Here is a 16,683-nt window from a genome sequence, read left to right as displayed (position 1 = left end):
CGGTACAAAAAAAAAAAAAAAAACACACACACACACACACACACACACACACAAAAAAAAGATGATATTCCCATGTCTTATTGATGGTAAACTTACTGTGCTGGCAGGTAGTAGTATCATTGTCACTCAGGATATTTGCCCTTCGATCTAAACACTGCAAAGCCAACTTTACTTGCTTACAGGTTCTGGGGACAAAGAAATAAAGGAAGTCCCCATAGACCCAGAACCACAATCATTACACTGTAGCGCTGGGGGAACTTTTGCTCTGGCCTATGTAATGAGGTTTGTTGCATGATACAAGCGTGCGTGAGATCCACCATGAGTGGCTTACGCATTTATGCTTACAGTGACTCTAAGGGGATATTTCTCCAAGCAGAAGCATAGAGATTTTACCAGCAGTTGGATGGTGAGGCCATGGGCTTATTGTAGAGCAGGCTAATCTGTCCCGTGTGCATAGCTAGCCTTTGAATTTGAAGTCTTGTCTTTGGATTCCCATGATGATTTACAAACCACACAGTTCTTAAATATGCAGGAATAAAATGAGAGAAATACTGATTTCCTGTAGGAACTGTAGGTGTGCAGGTCAGACTTGCATCCAAGTGCGGTGCCAGAGACAATGAGTCCATGTCCAGGTCTCTCTACAGTGCTGTGCTCAGTGAAATGAAAGGTAGCAGGGTCTTAGCAGTGTGACTGAGAGTAAAAGTTTTGGAGTATCCAAGTTTGATTTTCAGTTAATGTGTGAACTGTGCAGAGTTCTGAATCATCGATATCTTAGTTTGACTAAGTTGAATCTATTGACTAAGAGAAACCTGTTGAACAGGAAGTGAGCTGTGTCATGCTCATCCTGAAGACATAGAGTCTCTGGAGTTTGGGAAATTAATTTACAGAGCCTCTCTTTTCTACCTCCACGTCAGACTCTGACCTATGTTTTGATTTATTGAAATCTTTAAAAGAAGTTTTACATCCAGAGGAAGTGAAGTCAATGTGTGGAAGAGACAGTCTCACTCCCATGCTTGCTGCAGCACTATACTTGTACCCAGGATGGGTAGCCAGCTATGTGTCAATCAGCTGACAAGGGGATAAAGAATCTGTGGTTCATATATATAATAGACTTCCATTCAGCTATAAAAGGATAATATTCTGTCATTTGTGACAGTGAGGGTAAGTGAGATAAGCCAAAATACCAATGAATGCCACATGCTCTCACTTGTACATGGAATCTTAAAAAATTGAAAAATAAATGTAAAATATTGAGTAGCCACATCAGAAACCAATCCATATCTTTTTATAAACAGTTATAGATGTGCTGTTCAAATGTTCTGAAGTTCTTAGAATGAATTCACTCCATTAGAATACAGAACGGCCATTGGCTTCATCAAAAATGGAGATTAGAACCAGGCGTGGTGATACATGCCTGTAATCCCAGAACTCTGGGGAACTCAAGAAGAAGAATCATTAAGGTCAGTTTATCTGAAAAAAAAATAAAGGCTTTGGATAGAGCTCAAAAGAATTGTGTTTAGCCTACAACTATGACTACCTTTTTGTACAAAGTAAAATTGTCCTTTTAGCTTCTTTTTTACTGCTGTAGTATATGTTTTTGGCAACTCTTTTAGGCTATATGCAGTTCCCCCTAAATTTACCAAGGGTCCATACAAATGAATTTTGGATCTTGTGGCCACTATGAAAGTAATTTTAGCCCATGATTAGAAAGTTAGGAAACGCTAAGGTGCTAGCAGATAGCAGATATAATAAGAAACTAAAAATAATTCAGTGATTTAAAGAATACAGAAATTCTTCATGTGAAAATTCGGAGGTGGACCTTCTGGCTGGTCTCTTCTCGTGAAGGTTGGAGGCTATGGGAGGCAACATCCTTTCCACTGCCAGGCTGCAAAGGTTGCTGTGTTACCAGGAAGGGCCTCCAAGCACCGTTCCTGAACCAGGCCTGGAGGACATACCACAGAAGAACTGAGTGGAGGTCACAGCCAGCTGCTAGGGGGCTAGGAGACCAGAGTCCTTTCTGGCAGATACCTCCTTCCCACTGGCAACCCTACTATTCCAGAAAATAGGGAAAATGGAATTTTGTGGACAGAGTGCAGTCTCCATCACTGTTGGATTATTTTATAGGCTAAATCCAAGTTAAGAGAATGCTATCTGCATCTATAATTTCTAAATTGTTACTGATTACTGTGATAATCTGAAGATTTATCGCAATTTGAAAACTTGGGCCAATAAACATGGACTCAAAGACCTATCTCCAAATTAAGACTATATACTATTTTGCAATAATTCCTATACCCAGGTTCCCAGCACCCTTTTGTTTGCTGTCCACACACATGGTGATGCTCTCCCTGATGTGGTAGCTGTTGGCAGAGTCCATGTCCAAGGGACCAGCTCACCTAGGGCTGAATCCCTTTCGTTCCTTTCATTTTGTGGGCACCACAGCTTCAGGTGTTTAAGGCTATGACATGAAAATACACCTGGTTATTTTCAGACCATCTAGATCCATGTCGAAGGTGACACCAACAGAGAGCATGGATGAACAGACCCTACCTTCTCTTTGATTGGACTGAAGGAGTTAGGCAGATGTTTATATGAATGATGAGTCCTGAGAAGATGAAAATTATCTGACAGACATTAGCTAACAACTGCATTCTTCTTTTACTGTTACGAAATTTAAAGACATTTGTCAGATATCCTTGTTCACTCCTAACTTAAGTGCGCAAGAGAGAGGACGTGTATTCCAACACTAGCAATCTTGAGAAGCTCTGGAGGTCAGTGACTGAAAGGAAAAGGATTTGCAAACATCTGCAGCTTTCCCTGGAGACAAAGTAAATGCAGTTAGACTAGTAGACCACTAGGTGGCACCACGGAGAATATTAACGGATATCTGCACCCATCACCAGGACTTTGCAGATTTACTCTTTGCTTAGGTAGTATCTATAATTCATAGGAGCAAATCGTGGTCATTCCTAGTACCTCTGTGAAGTCAAAGCTTGAAAACGATAATGTTCTCTTCTAGCTCTTTTTCTCTAAAATATGAGTGAACAGATAATGTCATATTAATTGCAAATTGTTAGTCATGTTCTAACATTAAATTATCAGCAATCTGACAACAAAACAAGAGGTGAACATCATGTAAAGGCACAAGTTCCCAATGACGAATATAACTATTGTATACCTAAAGTGTACCAATAAACTTAATGGGAAAAAAGAGGTAAAAAAAGACAACATTGTTTTTAATGTGTACTTAATTTATGTGATTTTTAAGTGGGATTTAAAATCCAATTGACTTGTAAAATTTCTTATTCGACCATTTGTGATCAGGAGCCTTCCTGGGAAACAGACTGTAGGTCCATCTTGAGTCCTCTACACAAAGAAGTCCTGTTCTTTTTGCTGCTATAGAGTTGGACGGCACTTGCTTGAATGCATCCTGTAGCCTGTCGGTGCAGCTCCTCATTGTCTGCCCGCCCCTGCTCAGGGCTGAGGCTTCACTTTGCCCACTGGTGTATAAGCCATGGTCTGCTGTTCAGGAAAATGATCTTGCAGACAAATTAGAACCACAGACTATCATTGCCACATGTTACCAAACTGTCCCTTCCCATGAGGTCTCCCGTCAGTTCCCGAAGGTCCACAAGAGACTTCCAGAATGCCAGTGTGTATGTGCTTACGTGCACAAGTGCGATTCAGTGAGCCCTTGTTGCTCCCTCTCAGTTAAGTGCTTGATGGAATGAGAATGGTACTGAGGATAGTCCTGCTGAATCCTTTGCCCAAAAGCAGCCGGCGTCCTGTTAAGAAGTACAGGGCCTATGCCTTTGGGGTCGCAAGGAAGAAGCTTTGCTTTGCCAGCTGTGCTCTGCCAATCCCTGTGAGTATTATGTGTGAGTGAAAATAGCCACAGAACTTTCTCTTCTCTGTAAAGGGAAATGAGAGCATAGATCTAGTTTTTATATTTCCCTTGAGCTCTTCTGTGGCCTCCTGGCAGTTATGATTATAGTTTCATTGTTTCCCCTGTTTGGTCCTAAAAGGACTTTGTGTTTCTAGGGAAACCACTGAGTGCCATTGAGTCCTCTGTAGTTTTCTTCCAAAGGCAATGTGCACAGCCTCCATACAACTCAAATGGGTGAAATCATGAATAGGACAATTGATTTTAATAGATGAGGGGGTTGTAATACAAAGTAGGGATATATTAAGAATGAGGCAAGTTGCCATGGCTCTCCTGTGTTTAATATTTTCTTCTCCCAATAAGGGTAGATATATAGAAAGTGTATCTATGTTGGCAAGAAATAAAGGGCCAATTTATTGAAACCTTCTGCGTACTTTTAGTGATGATGAGAGCTTCCTCCATACATGTGGCCATATATCACTGGTGTAATGAGGTCAGTTTTATTACTCCATCAAGGAAGCCCAAGTAATTAATGGCAGCAAATCATTACACTGTTTGATATCATACCAAAAATTTATTTGGGTGGATTTTGAACTCTGGCCGTCTAGCTGATCAGTTTTTAATGTGTTATAACAAAACCATGATCCACTGAGGTGATGCTTTCTCTTTGTTTCTTTTTTTTGTTTTGTTTTTGTTTTTTTGATTTTGGTTAAATTTAAATGTCAGCTTTTGCCATTGAACTGGAAAACAAACTTCTCAGTTGCATAAATACTCTTCAGATTATGATCACAAATCTCCCAGGTTTAATCTCAGCACTTATTAGTGATGTTCTTACATGCCAGTCAGACGCAGGAAAGATTTATGATCAGTACCAGTGCGAAATGCTCAGAACAAAAATGCTCAAGTTGATTATAGACCCAGTGTCTTTATCTTCTATCTTCATACCCCCTACCCCAAAATAAAAAGAAACTACTTCTCCTGCCAACTGAAATGCCAGCTCTGACCCTGGCTTAGTCGATAACCTTGAATAAATTGCATTCCTGCAGAAGCCAGTTTTGAAAGGGTATCTTGGCCCTGGAGGAAGTGTCAACATCAATTCTCCCACTGTGAAAAATCTCATTGCACTATGTCTGAGAAATACTGCCTGCTTCTGCTTTAGTGTTTCCAGGAGACGTTCCTATTTTATAGTATTCTAATTATTAAAAAATTTCCTCTTATGAACCTGGAATTTGCCCCCTTTTTACTTCTGTCCACTTTATATTTTGCCTCCTGGATTCTTGCAGAATATAGTCTGTTTTCTGGAGACTGCTGTGGAAGGCACTTGTCATGTTCCCCGAGTTCTCCTTTCTTATGTGCCCATCCTAGGCTTCCTCAGACTCTCTTCCTGGAATGAAGCTAAATGACTATCTCTTTGGAGAAGACCTCAGCGCCATGTTTTAGGTGCCGAGATCGTCTCTGTGAGGCAGGTGTTCTTCACTTCGTAATTTGCAATAACAGGTTCCTTTTTTTCATGGCCTTCCTCTGCCAACTGCTAAACTTAGGAGCAAAGGTTCGCTTAAGGATGTGTACTTGTACTTGGCAAAATGAAAGCAAGTGAGCGAATGAATGCAACTCAGTGAACAAATGGATATACATTTGTAATTCTTTATTAAAAATTGTACAACAGAATTCTTAGAAAGGTCTTGGATATTGCTTCTGGATTGGGGATTTCAGGTGATACATAGCAGGGACTGGACCCATCAAAAATCTTCTGATAGACATACATTTATCATGAAATGAGAGGAGGTTCTTTAATTATTACTGCAAGAATTGATGACTGAATTCTAAGACTATATTTAGGTTTTCTTCTGGTTGGTTGGCAGTGTTCGGTGAGGACCTGGTGAGAATCCAAGAAGCCAATTTCTTTTTATTTTCTAGGTCCCCTGAAAAGCAGTTTTGAGTAACAAATGGTTCTCTGTTCTTTCCTTTTGTGTCTTCCCATGAGTTTGGACAAACCACTTTATCAGGAAATTGAGGGACAACTTAAATTATCTTTACCTGTTTTGTGTTGTTTTGATAAAAGATATAGATATAAGGTTTTGATTCCCCAAAAAGTAACAAGAAAAGAGGTCCAAACAGAACTTAGCTATCTGTCCAGCAACAGTCCAGAGTCCCTGGGGCCTCTCTGTCACTGTTAATAACCAAAATTCCCCCAGTAGCCCACAGTACTTTACATGCTTCTTTTAGAAGACAGTAGAAATATAACCTCAGCACTTTTTTTTTTTTTCAGTTTTTATCTCCACTGAATTCTCCTGTGGGGAATTTAACTAGAAAGACACAACATTGTGTGGACTTCAGTTTTCATAAAGAGAAAATTCTGGTCAATTTGGATATGTCAGCTCAGATTTACAATTTAAAAGGGGACAGTGTTCTGTATAGGGAGGTGGCATTTGCCTCCTATTCCCAGAAAATGACTAATTTTGCATGATCATACTCCTGTATTGCTAACTGGTAGCTGAAATGAAAAAGCTAAAATGGCATTGGCTACTTGTAAGGATTAAAACAAATTTCTTAAAATAGATTTTGGTTATATATATTCATATTTTGGATCTTCCTGAGAGTTCTCTTTTTTCCTAAACCTTGACAGAGTTATCAGTCCTACTGAGACACACAGTTGTGTTCATACAAACCTTGTTTAGTACTAACTGTACATTGTACACATCAAAGATGCTGCCTTTCTTAGGTGTTCACTCTTCTTCATATTTGCAATATTCTGGTGGCCTTTATTCTAGGTCTGTGGCTGTTGAACGTGGGATGTTACTTAACGGTTGCTGTTGAATGGTCAGAAAAAAAATTGTGCCAAACACTAGATAAAAACAGAAAAGAAAGAGTGGGCAAAGAACAGAAAAAGAGAAGCACTTCACAAATATTTTGAAATGATTGGAATTGTTTTTTACGGGATGCTAAATCATGTTTTATGTTCACATTTAAGTATTCCTAGAATGTGAGAAAGATTGGCTTCATCAGAATGGAAGCATTTAAAAGGAGACTGCACACTAACTTGGAGGACTTTCAAAAAAAAACAGGGCTGGGGATTTAGTTCAGTGGTTCCACCTCCTGCCTTACGAGTTCAAGGTCCTGAGTTTGATCCCTGGTACTGAAAAACAAAACAAAGCATAACAGTGAAGCCCAAATTCACAAGGGAAGGCATTTTAATGTCAGAAGAGGTATTACAGAACTGCAGGCCACACTGCACTGACAGAGGAGAAGAGGAATCAGTGGAAAGAGATGCATGGGCCTGATCAGGATTCAGCGGGCCTGCATGTGGGCTACAGATGCCCACTCCACAGTATCTCGCAAAAGATACCACTTTTGTTTGCATGCTCTCAGAGCCATCCCTTTCCTGATCTCATCCTGTCAAATTCTTCAGATTCTATCTTCAGAAATTTGTATTTATTTAAAACATTGGAGAACTGGAGATGTAGCTCAGTGGTAGAGCACTTGCCTGATGTGTATGAGGCTTAGATTTGATCTGCAGTAAACAAAAAATATCAACTAACTGCAGTCAAGCTGCATGTCAGAAGGGTAAAACAGCATGGCGGGTGAGTGAGACAGACAAAAACCCCAAGGAGAAGTAGACACACACCATGGACTTCAATATGAGCCTGAATTTGGAGGGACATTAGGGTGGACTTTAAATACTAGCTTCGTTCTAGCCATGAAAAATGAAAGGATTGATAAATACATGAATGTTTCGGAGTCTTGAAATTGCATGAATACACCAGAACATATCACTGCCTTAACTGTCTCCCTGAAGCTCTGCCTTTCCAGCCAGTGCTATTTCATGGTCCATTCAGTGACTCGTTCACTTTGAAGCCAAACAAACCTAGATTCATCTGTGTAAAAGCAAAGAGAGAGGTTAAGAAGGGTTTTAGTCATTGCCATTCACCTGGAACTTTATGTCTGTGTCAGGAGGATCCCTTGGTGTGTTTGTGTGCAAGAATAGAAGACAAAAATTGGCAGGATATAGAAGAAAACATTAACTGCGGTTATTCCAGGAAGTAGAGCTATGTGTGACTTAAGTTCCCATCTGTATACTTCCAAATGTTATACAATCTGGATGCATTACAATTATGATCAAGAAGTAATTATTATTTAGAAGTAATGCCCATTTCATCACATTGTAGAACATATATACTCATGTTAAAACTCATACAAAAATACAGTGCTTTGTTCATCCATATTCAATGGAGGAATAAAAAAATAGAGAGCTTGGAACCATGGAACTGTGGATCTGTTCTTTTGTACCATTCTGTCTGCGTGACAGAGCCTGTTTTCAAACATCTATTATTTCTTATCACACTAGTGATGCCATTGTTTCCATCAAAAGAAAATCCATGCTGCACTTCCTAGAAGCAGTCTGTTAGTCAGCTTTCCTGTCTCTGGGACACAATATTCAATACCTACAATTTAAAGAAAGGTATAATTTGGTTTCAGGGAATTCAGTCCATTATTGACTGGCTCCAATGCAGAAACATGTTGGCAGAAGGGTGTGGCAGCAAAGCTGCTTGGTTTTTTAGGGCCAGGAAGTAGAGCAATGCTAGAGAGGAAGAGGTAGGCACCAGATATGGTACCTGTAGTCATACCTGCATGGCCCACCCAGACATACACAGTATTCTTTACTAAACTCTTGGGCAGATCCCAAGACAATCAGTTGACACAAGGCAAACTGTCACAAGCAGGAAGATAAATAAGTTAGAGAAAGGAAGAAAGATTTTTTTGTAAGTGCATCATGAAAGGAATAAATATGAGGAGGGCAAGGATATACAATAGATACACAATTTCCCTGGAGGGAAGCCATCCCTAGAGAAAGGTGTCTTAATCAGTTCGTCCTATGTTGTTATAACAGAAGGCCTGAGACCTGGTAGCTTCTAAAGAATAGAGATTTACTTATTTCATGGTTCTGGGATCCAGGAAGTCCAGAACATAGCACTGGCATCAGGTGAGGGCCTTCTTGCTGCATCATGACACAGAGGAGGGCCTTGCATGGTGCAGCAGAGCAAGGATACTAACTAGGGTCTGAGTCTGTCTTCTTGCTATAGAGCCGTTAATACCACCACCTAGGTCCCACTATGATGACCCCATGTAATCCTTATTGCTCCCAGAGGCCCTTCCTATAAATACTATTAACATACAAATTTGAGGTTAAAATTTCCAGCATATGAATTTTTAGGGGAACCACTCAAATCATAGCAGAGATAAAATGCCAGTTTCCACTAATACCACTTCTCTACAAAACAAAACCAAAAACATTTTGCAACATCCTAAATGCAGCTTAGCATCTTCAGTGCCATATAAAAAGAGACAAATCAATTTGGGATAGCACTTCATATTGGTAAGAGGTGTGTTTGACATGGGGGATGCTCTGGAACATTATCAAGGGGATGTCTGCTGCTATCAACTTGTGAAAGTTTCATCATTGAAAATGACAGTGTCCACATGGTCTCCATCTCCATGCTATCCTCTTTCTTCTCGTCAATCTACTGCAGTATGAAACTCATTTTAAAAGTCCTATGAATATAAATTTTACATACACAAAATTTCTTTTGTATATTTTGAAAATGGAATTATGCCTGCTACCAAGGGTATGAAGAATTTTTGGTCAGATCATATTCTTGCCCTTTCGTGCTTAAGAGATTGAAGTGGAGGATTTGCTTAAATTTTAAGGTTTATGATACTTGCATAAAGGTATACATATTAAACTGTCTGTGGTCCCACGAGATTATACCATTGAATGATTTGGGAGCCTGTCTCACTTTTTGTAAATACACTCGATGTTTACACAGTGACAGCATGAATTTGACAAGTCATCTCTCAGAATGTATTCCCATTATTAAGAGATGCATGACTATAAATGAGAAAGTCAGAACCTGGTTCTGTTTGGCCTCAAGCAACCTGTGATCCTAAAGCTATCTGGGAAGCCAGAAATGGAATGAGTTGGTAGGAAGCATTTATTTGGTAACTAAGAATCTTTGGAATAAATCACTAAAGTAAATGTCTCAATGATGGATGGACACAATAGATTCTGACTTTAGAGAAAGAGAGCTACTAATTAATATCACTGTGCTCAAACATAGCCTCCAGACATTGGATAATCCAGCTCTACTTTGTACATACTGAAGACCTTCCTCCAGCATTGGGAGATTTGGCTTGGCTGCTACATTATTTCTTCCATATGATTAATTTGAAAGATGTCTAATCATGCATTCGGTGAATGTGTTGTTTGTCAAAGCCAGGACTTTTTGTATCCTAGGCAACTGTTTGGAGCAGTGATGCCCCAACATGAGAGGTTTCCTGTGCGTTTATGTGTCATAACCCCTAGTCCCTGGTAGTGGTTGGATTGATACTGGGCTTCTGAGGCCAGTGCTGCTAGTATTCAGTGACATTTACTAGCAGCATGTTGTACATAGTGACCAAGGAGGGAACATCTCTATTTTACTACTCTCACTCCCTCCTCTTCTCTTCTGTTTGTCCAGTTGATTTGCACGACATTGCATCAACCTGAGGACAGAGGCAGTGTGCATAGGTAACTGACACACTGCCTCTTCTCTGCTTTGCTCACTGCTGTTGAATGCATCCAGGATATGTCAGTCCTGAGGTGCTGCTGTAGCTGAAAACTGTAGAGCTTTTAGTACCATGTCCAGAATGTGATTGCTCTTCATCGAAACACTGTGCACTACTGGCCTTTCTCTCTCTCTTCTAGGTTAGGGTGTGTTTTTCTTTCCATGAGAAAGCAAGGAGCACAATAATTATATTTAGGGCCTATTTTCTAGAGCTATCCAAGCTGTCACATATGCAGCCAGATTGAGACATGTACTCTGAATTTTGGTTGTTACGGGTATCTTAAAACTCATATGTTTTATTCAGAATCTGAGGCAGGTTTTCTGGTGAGTAGTGATGACTTTCTTCTCTTGCAGTTGTGATAATATGGAAAAGAAGTTTTCATACCTCCTTCCAGGTGGTAACTTTCATGCCAGTGCTAGCTCGCAGGTTTTTCTGTGTCCATTGGTCAGCCTTGGGGCACGGGCAACAAATCGGGTCATATCCTACTAAATCAGGAGAGTTATTCAGTGCTTTGAGAGATGGTATGAAGTGGGCATTAAAAAGGATTTATCAAGATCAGAATAAGGACAGATAAGAGTTTATTAAGATCAGAGTACACTGTGATGGGGACAATGAGCAAGTTTCAAAGGAGGATCGCGCACCCTGAGGAAGGCAGAGAGCCTTTGTAAGAGATTTTTTGAGCCTAAATATAGCTGAGAATTGCTGGCATAGGAAGAGAATGTTAGGCAGGTTGGCCCCAGATATTCTGTCTTCTTCTAGCTGGTGAGGTGTGTCATCCTCCCAATAGAATAGGCTGCATACTTCCTTACAGTAGGGCTGGTAATGTACACGAGCATTTACCTAAAGGTGGCTGTTGCTCTCATACCCTTCCTCTCAGCCACTGTCCTGAGGGACTCTGTTTCTCAGTAATCATGGACCAGAGTCTGCCAGATGGGCTTTCTTAACAAAGTCAGCCAGAGAGCCAATGTCCTAGCATTGTCCTAGCATAATCAGTCACTCGTGTAAGTGTCAGACCCTGCCACACTGAGGGCTGGCATCACGCAGGATGTGTAGACTGGGAGCCGGGTGTATTTCTGGCCTTTCAATGAAGACCTACTGTGTGTGATATATACATAGCATTACTTTTTCAATAGGTGAGTCAGCTATTATTACTTTTGTCCCATAGACAAGAAAAAATAATTCAGATCGATTAGTAACTGGTATAGTACGGGTTCTCATTTAGTATCTAGTGTGACATATTTAGTCGTGTATGTGTGTTTGTGTGTGTGTGAGAAGGGGTAAATGAGAGGATACTTAAAATGTGAGTATAAGGAGGTAAAGCTGAAAATAAAAGTTATGGCTGGCCTGTGTAATGTTTGAATGTCACAGTGAAGCTTTATTCTACTAGAGAAGATGCAATGTGAAGGCCTCAGAGCACTTACCTTCCTTAATGTGACCTACATGATAGTCATCAATCAACACACCTCATAACTTGTATTCAGAGTTGAGGTAGAAGAAAATGTTTGCAAATACCAGTGTACAGGTCTAACACGATCAACTTCAAGTGAAATATGAACATGATTCTTACAAAATATTTTAAAACTTTGTTTGCTTGTTTATTATTTCTCATTTGTTTGGAGCAATGTATATTACTAATCCTTTAGATTATATGAAAATTATTTTTGCACAAAAATTTTCCTGTCTCAAACAAAACATTTCACAATATTAGATAGGTTTACATAAAATTTAAAGAATGTTAAAACTTTAAAAACAAGTACTTTTTACTTCTAAGTGGATAAGTGTACAGTTTGTATCTTGATGGAGCTATGCTGTATTTTTAGAGGAAAGAAACGGAATCTTGTTTATTTTGAAATTCAGCACCAAGGACAGAGCCCACCTAATTGGGCACTCAGTACTGGAAGCTCGAATAAATACATTATTATCAGTCCTCAGTCTAGTGGGAAAGTGAACGCAGACCCCAAGAGCTGAAAGCTTTGGGAAGTCAGCAGGGAATACTTTTTATGATATCACCTAAGAGGTCCATTCCACTGTCTTAATAATTCATTAGAATGGAATGAGTGAAATAATGCAAACTTAGAAAGCAAGCGAAAGATTTTCAGAGTTTTATAATTTAGAACAGGTTTATTTAAAGTGACATGATAGGAAAATGTGAGTCTTGCTGTTCAAAGGAATTCTAAATCATATTTTTGGGGAAGAGATGACTATTCTGTGGAAGTGCGGGGTTGGGTTCTGGTAGAGGTGATATTTGTGCCCTGAAGGCCAAGTTTTCAGTCAGTTTGTAGGGGTGTAAGGGATTGCAATGAAGGAGAACGGTAAGATGGAGGTCCTGATGCAGGCACCTGTCACCGGATGTGTATGTGTTCATTCTACCCTCTGCTGTACTTTCCACAAGGAAATGAATCTCAGAGTAGTAGCTCCCTTAGTGTTTTCTCACATGTTGAGTTTCTGTGTGTTCTCAAAATTTATTTTTGATTTTGAGGCCATCTTCACAGTCTTGGGCTGGCTGAACTCTAGCCCTCAGGTGTCCTTGCAGCCTGCTGCATTCATTTTTTTGTCATTGTTTTCAGCAATAGCATTGGCCCTGACCACTTTGCTCTCATTCATCACAGGATGTCGTAACAGAACACACCTTACAGAGCTTCACATCTAGTCCTCTGGGGGAGCCAGAGAAGTGGACCCCCAAACATCTACATCAGTGCCAGGAAACTAGACATACTAATGTATTTATGGAATGACCTTTCCTGATGGAATTGACTCAACAATTTTGAGATCATCCTGGATTATATGTGGGCCCTAAATCCAATAACATATGCTTATAAAAGAGAGACGGAGGTTTAGGTAGACGAAAGAGGAGGTCATGGTAGAGTGTAAAGTGGTGTTGCTGTAAGTCAGGTTATGAGGTGGCCAGTAAGAAGTGTGCTGTCAAGCCTTAGAGAGAGTGTGGCCCTGCTGACACCTTGCTTAAAGACCGGGTATCCCTAGCAGAACTATGAGGGAGAAAAAATTGTTGCTTTTAGTCACCAAGTTTGTGGTATTTTGTTATGGCTGCCACAGGAAGCTAAAATAATTTCCTTATTGATGAATAGAAAAACTGGTGTCAGAGTACAAGTGTCCTTCTCCAACCTAAGGTCTCCCTCTGGGTGGTAGTCCATAATATTCCCTGTGAGCTTAGATTCTTCAACTCTTCTGAAGTTTTACATCTGTCACGTATGTCTTCCACCTCACCTTTCCAGATCAGGTCATGGTGAGGCAAAGCAGCAGGCAGTCTTAGCAGGATGGTGGCTGGATGTAAGCAGAGTTGCATCTCCCGAAAGGGAGAGTCTCTAGGAGCTCTCCGTCATCCCCGGCCTCCTCAGGCAGCCACTGTGAGGCAGCTGTGTTTGGGGTGTGGATTTCCTTGCTGTGAATTTCTAATTGTGCTGGCATCTCTGTTCCATAAGCCCTTTCTTCTTATGACAATTAGGACAAAAGGCACATAAGATGCAAGAGCTCCTGGAGCCATATACTGACTTATTAGGGTCCTTCCACCCTGCTGCATTTTCCAGAACAATTGGACTCTGATTCTCTCACTATTTTTTCTATTCTATTCCATTACGTGGTACACTATCTTTCAAAATGCCAAGACAAATGGGACTAATTTGCAAACGCCCCTTGTGGCTTAATTGAATGCTTCCTGTGCTGACCTTTGTGGGAAAGAGGCAGCCGGCAGGAAAATGAACATCCTTTTCAGATCTTCTGCAAGACTTCTTCACCATCACCCTGTCAGTTTCCACGACATGTTGAAGAAATTGGGTAAATTGAAGAAACTGCATTTTGTGATGGCAAGTGATTTGCCAGGCTCAGTGATGACCACCTGGGTTCTCTTATTCAGCTGTGGACCACTCCAGAAGTCAAAGAAGGACTTTTTCTGTCTTTTCCTGTGTAGTGCTTAAGGCTGAGTCTGGCAAGGACTGAATAAAAGACAGTGTTCAGCATGGGCCAGTGTGGGTAGCAGTTCTGGCATCTCACAGCCCTGCAGATCCTGTGGGGACCCTGGCAGAACTGGGCATACCTGTGTCTATTTACACAGGCAGGTAAGGTCTCCTCCCTCCGTGTTGAGGTGGGGCCGTTTCTGAGACTGAAATATGTGCAACGTTTACATTTCCCTGAGAATCTCACTGACAGTGAGTATATACCTTATGGGTTTTTCTTGTGTAATCATCAGTTTTATGTGTCAGCTTACCTGAGCCACACTCTGGATGTATCTTTCTGGTGTTCTACAGCCCTGATCAGTAGTGTCCCTCACAGAGGAGGTCTGTGGCCTTATTGAGAGGGTATGGAGCTTTTAATAGGTGGGGCTAGTGGAAGTTCTTAGGTCTTAGGTGAGTGCTCATACCTGAAAGGGTCTTAGGACTCCCTGTCTCTTCTGCTCTTTCTTTCACATCTCTATGATGAGGACAGTGGTTTAGCCACTTGCTGCCACCATGGTGTGCTACCGGCCACAGGCCCAAAATCATTGGAGACAACCAGTCGTAGACTGAACCTTTAAAACAGTGAGCTAAGATTAACCTTTTCTCTTTATAAACTGATTATCTCAGCTACACAGGAGTACATTATTGTTACAGTAATGGAAAGCTAACTAACACAGGTGTTTATAGACGAGATTAATGCTTGAGTCAGTAGAAGACTAAGTGAAGAATTTGACCTTCCCGTGTGGGTGTCCTCATTCTATAAGTTGAAGGTTTGACTAGAACAAAAGGTCTGGCCCTCCTTCAGGCTGCATCTCCCTCAAACTTTGGCTGTCTGGGTTCTCAGCCTTAGAATTCAGACTGCACCATTAGCTTTCTTCCAGGTTTGCCACCTTTTCCAAGTATATGAGCCGCTTTTCTATGTACATCACTCTGTAAGACATCTTCCTGGTTCTGTTTCTCTGGAAAACCCTAACACACCTTATTTTACCTTACCATTGGGGTTTTGGTTTTGATCGTTTATTTACTGTCTTTGTCTGTTTTGTGATGCTATGACAAAGTACTTGAGAATGGGTAGTTTGTAAAGAACAGAAATTTCTTAACTATTGTGGAGGCAGGGAAGCTCAAGAGTATGGTGCCAACATATGGCAGGGCCTTTTTCTGCACCATGGCATGGGAGGTGGTAGCGAGAAGGCAGGTCTGGGAGAGAGACAGAGGGAGAGAGAAACAAGGGCCCAGCTCATCTTAAAGCAGAACCTGCAAGACAATTAACCCACCTTCCCAGCATCCTTAACCAATGCTTGAGGGTGGTACCCTTATCTCTTGGAGATTTCACCTGGCCGTACTCTTACAGGGGCAATTAAATTTCAGCATGAACTTTGGAGAGGACATTAAAACCATAGTACAGGCTTCCCCCAATATTTCTAGCTTTGGAAAACCCTGTTCTTAACTCTTATCAACACATTCTTATAAAAAGAAAAATATATTTTAACCATGCCATATTAAATAGTGTGTGGAACTGTAGTGGAGAAACAAATGCATGCCATGCATCGAATTGCCCAGGATCTGTTTACCTAGGAAGAAGGGGATAGTAAGTGTCTGCTAGAGACCACTGTCGTCAGCATGAAAGTCGATCATGGTTGGAGTGTCTGTTCATTGAGGCCCATTAAGGGCTCACTGAGCTATTCGTATAAAGAGACCTGTGCTGGGAGGGAAAATGTCCTCTCAGAATGTCCTTCTTATAATCTCAGAATGTGACCTTATTTGGAAATAGGAGCATTATTGTAGTAATTGGATAAGATGAGGTCACACAGGAGTATTACAAAACCTTAATCCATTAAGGTTTATGTCCTAGTAAGAACAGAAGGGCCAGAATCAGATGGTTGAACACCGTACATCATTGGAGAGAGAGGAGGTTGCTGGCAACATCAGGCCTATGAAAAAGGCATGGAACTCTTCTCACCTGGACCTTTGAGAGTGCATGGAAAATGAACACCTTGATTTTATGCCATAGGCAAGGTCAGGTGTGAACACAGCCCTGGAGTAAAGGAGATCTGCAGTGAACAGTGAGGTGTTTGTTCATAGCCGGAAAAGCTGGTAGTTACTAAAAGAAAATGCAAGTGTAAAAGTAGAAAAGGAAGATCTTACAAAGAAAAGGTAAAAAATGTTTCTAAACAAAATTGAGGGGCTTTTAAAAGCCAGAATGTATATACTTATAAAAATTCAGTGGGGTATAAAATACAGTGGCAG

The 16,683-nt window shown here is 40.7% G+C and overlaps 1 protein-coding gene across 2 annotated transcripts in view; it reads left to right on the top strand.

Annotated features, from left to right (window-relative positions):
- Gabrg3 (gamma-aminobutyric acid type A receptor subunit gamma3) overlaps positions 1–16,683 on the top strand; it is a 490,937-nt gene that overhangs the window by 72,316 nt on the left and 401,938 nt on the right. The window lies entirely within an intron of this gene.

The sequence above is a fragment of the Fukomys damarensis genome, unplaced genomic scaffold, assembly GCF_012274545.1.
Source record: "Fukomys damarensis isolate Sample0158 unplaced genomic scaffold, DMR_v1.0_HiC HiC_scaffold_7, whole genome shotgun sequence".
In the NCBI taxonomy this organism is placed as follows: domain Eukaryota; kingdom Metazoa; phylum Chordata; class Mammalia; order Rodentia; family Bathyergidae; genus Fukomys; species Fukomys damarensis.
This window is presented reverse-complemented; position numbering and strand designations above follow the sequence as displayed.